We start from the raw sequence: 3,913 nt of genomic DNA, 5'->3' as shown, positions 1-3,913 counted from the left end.
GCCCCGGCGGCGTCAGGGCGACCTCAGGCCCAGCGCCGCGCCAGGGATCAGGAGCGGCGGGGTGGCCGCTGAGACCTCTGGGAAATGGAGTCCACGGGAGGACGCTGGCATTCTGGGAAGTGTAGTTCCACGCGTTTGAGGCGGGGTCCTGGCTGAGCCGTTAGGCGCCAACAGGCCACGAGAGGGCCCTTGTGAGCTGTCGGACCTCGAGTTCCTGGTTCTTCGGAAGAGAAGGGGAGGTTCGCAGAAATAACTTGCAACTCTGTGTGAATTTCGGAGAGGGCGTGGCGGCACCAGACAACAGCCGGGAATAGACCCATTTCCCCTCAGATATTAACCAGAGAGGCAGTGAGCACCTGCAGTGCGCCAAGCACAGTTGCAAGTGGTTTCAAATGTATCAAATGAATGAAACAAACGTCCTTGCCGTGGAGATCATTTTTTGTGGGGTAGGAAGTAGACAATAAGCCATAAACATAAACCATTTTGGGGGATAAATGTGACGGGACAAAGGGTATGTGGACGGGTTTCCTCGCTGAGGTGAGAATGGGCGAGGACTCCCAGGAGGAGCCTGAAGCAAAGGGGAGTGGGTTCCAACTACTGTGAAGACAATGGATATATATATATAGTACTTTAGGCTCTGGGGTACACTTGCACATCTGCATCCTGCAGGATTGTTGCATACATACATGCCCTGGTGGTTTATTGTCTCCCCCGCCCCCATCTGAGATTTGCATCGACAACCCCACCATTTGCATGGTGCCCCTCAGTCTGGTGGGGCTCATGAACTGTGGGTTGGGGAAGGGATGAGGGAAGCACAGGATGGGAATCGGAGCACTTGAGGGGGTGAAGTCCCTGACCTTCCAAGCCGGCTGCACGCTCCAGGTGGGGTCGTGCCCCACCCTGTCTCGGTTCCCCCTCCCTGAGCTGCTCTCGCTCTACTTTGGCTCACCTTCCCTGGGTATTTTCAGTGCCCTACCAGTCCCACCGAAACGAATCCGGCACCTCACTTGGAATTGTGAAATCCTTTAGCCCTCTGCATCTCATTCGCTGGGAGCTGCATTCTCGTGTTGCCTCCTCTCGGCAAACTTGGCGTGCCCTCCCCACCTTTTTTTTTTAAAAAAAAAACGAAGTGTTTTCAGTTACAAAAAGAACGCCTGTCCCATTTAGAAAGTTTGGCGCTTCCCTACTTAAGAATATGCCTTGAACATTTGAATTTACCAGTAAATATTCTCCCTCAGTGACATTTTTGATAGTTTCTTTGCATTCCATTGCATTTAATTATTTTTTAAAACGTTTAATTAAGCTTGTTTCGATATAAACTCCTAGTCATTTATATTATTTATATTTTAGTTGTTTATATTATTTCTATTTTTTAACATCTTTAATATCCTTGCAGCTATATTTTTTTAGACTATTTTCTTAAACTGCTTTAAATTGACTTGCTGGATGAAGGACTGGTAGATTCCAAGACATTTGAGCAGATTGCCTAGCTGCCTTCGTGGAATATTTTACAGTTTATATTTCCATAGGCAGTTTGCAACAATATGTGATTAGAGGTCCTGCTCATGTTGAATTTTTAAAAATGCTTTTGTTTCTTTACTAGTGCAAATAGTTTATCTTGTTTCCATATGTGATTCTGAGTACCTGTTAAATATGCCTTATATATGTTAATCATTCAGATATTTTCTGATGTTAATTGGTATGTTGGATGTTTCCTATTGAAATGTTCAATTGTTTGGCATCACTTTGAAATACTGTGTATACATAATTTTTTAAAGAGGAGGGCTGGGCGAAGTGGCTCATGCCTGTAATCCCAGCACTTTGGGAGGTCAAGGCGAGTGCATCATTTGAGGTCAGGACCAAAATGATGAAACCCCATCTCTACTAAACACAAAAAAAATTTAGCTGGGAATGGTGGTGCATGCCTGTAACCCCAGCTACTTGGAAGGCTGAGGCAGGAGAATCACTTGATCCCGGGAGGTGGAGGTTGCAGTGAGTCAAGATTGCACCACTGAACTCCGAACTCTAGTCTTGGCAAGAGAGTGAAACTCTGTCTCAAAAAAAAGAGAGGAAATTGGCCCAGTGCAGTGGCTTATGCCTGTAATCCCAGAACTTTGAGAAGCCAAGGCAGGCAGATCACTTGATGTCAGAAGTTCAAGACCAGCCTGGACAATATGGTGAAACCCCATCTCTACTAAAAATCCAAAACTTAGCCGGGCATGGTGGTGTACACCTGTAGTCCCAGCTACGCAGTGAGTTAAGATTGCATCACACCACTGCACTCCAGCCTGGGTGACAGACTGAGACTCCATCTAAAAAACAAACAAAAAAAAATACTAAAAGAAAGTACTTTTCTGTTTACCCGAGCTATGAAAATAATGGATTCATTATAAAACGCTTACACAGTATATGGAGTGAAGAAACATGTACTAGAGAAATAAGTTCAGCAGAAACACTGATTATATCTATTTATAAATGCTATTTTGTGTACATATGCACATTTGTGTGTATGAACCAAAAATGGAATCACACTTCTCATACGATTTATTTTATATTTTTTGTCTTATTTGGCAGACTGTGTTCATTCATGAACATCGGCCTACTGGCTCAACCACAGAGATACCTAAGCAGGCTCAAGTGTTTACAATTGTGATATGCCACACTTTTTTTTTTTTTTTTGAGATGATGTTTCTCTCTTGTTGCCCAGACTGGAGTGCAATGGTGTGATCTCAGCTCACCGCCACCTCTGCCTCCTGGGTTCAAGCGATTCTTCTGCCTCAGCCTCCTGCGTAGCTGGGATTGTAGGCATGTGCCACCATGCCTGGCTAATTTTGTATTTTTAGTAGAATCGGGGCTTCTCCATGTTGGTCAGGCTGGTCTTAAACTCTGACCTCAGGTGATCCGCCCACCTTGGCCTCCCAAAGTGCTGAGATTACAGGTGTGAGCCACCGTGCCTGGCTCAAATGCCACACTTTATAGTACATAGATTTTATGAAATTTGGCTAGCAAGTTACATTAATCTGTTCTCACACTGCTATAAAGAACTACCCAGCCAGGCACACCTGGGCCAGGAGTTCAAGACCGGCCTGGCCAACATGGAGAAACCCCATCTTTACTAAAAATACAAAAACTGGCCAGGTGTGGTGGTGCACACCTTTAATCCCAGCTACTCAGGGGGCTGAAACAGGAGAATCGCTTGGTGCTCGGAGGTGGAGGTTGCAGTGAGCCCAGGTTGCAGTGAGCCGAGATTGCGCCATGGGCAACAAAACAAGATGTTGTCTCAAAAAAAAAAAAAAAAAAAAATAGGCCAGGTGCAGCGGCTCGTGCCTGAAATCTCAGCATCTCGGGAGGCCGAGGCGGGCGGATCATGAGGTCGAGATCTTTTGATCACGAGATCAAGAGATCGAGACCATCCTGGCCAACATAGTGAAACCCCGTCTATACTAAAATACAAAAATTAGCTGGATATAGTGTCACGCACCTGTAGTCCCAGGTACTCAGGAGGCTGAAGCAGGAGAATTACTTGAATCCAGGGGGCGGAGGCTGTAGTGAGCCAAGATCGTGCCACTGCACTCCAGCCTGGTGCCTGGTGACAGAGCAAGACTCTGTCTCAATAAAAATAAAATAACTACTCAAGACTGTATAATTTATGAAGAAGAGAGCTTTAATTGACTCACAGTTCCACATGCTCAACAGGAAGGCCTCAGGAAACTGACAATTATGGTGGAAGGTGAAGGGGAAGCAAACACATCTTCCCATGGAGGAGTAGGAGAGAGCAAAGAGAGCGTGCCATTCACGTTCCAAACAACATCTCAGGAGAACTCACGCACTATCATGAAAACAGCATGGGGGAACCCCCAGGCCCCTCTCTCAACATCTGGGGATTACCATTTAAGATGAGATTCGGGTGGGG

Source organism: Callithrix jacchus, chromosome 2, assembly GCF_049354715.1.
Source record: "Callithrix jacchus isolate 240 chromosome 2, calJac240_pri, whole genome shotgun sequence".
NCBI lineage: Eukaryota > Metazoa > Chordata > Mammalia > Primates > Cebidae > Callithrix > Callithrix jacchus.
The sequence above is the reverse complement of the archived record's forward strand: the minus strand, read 5'-3'. Positions refer to the sequence as shown.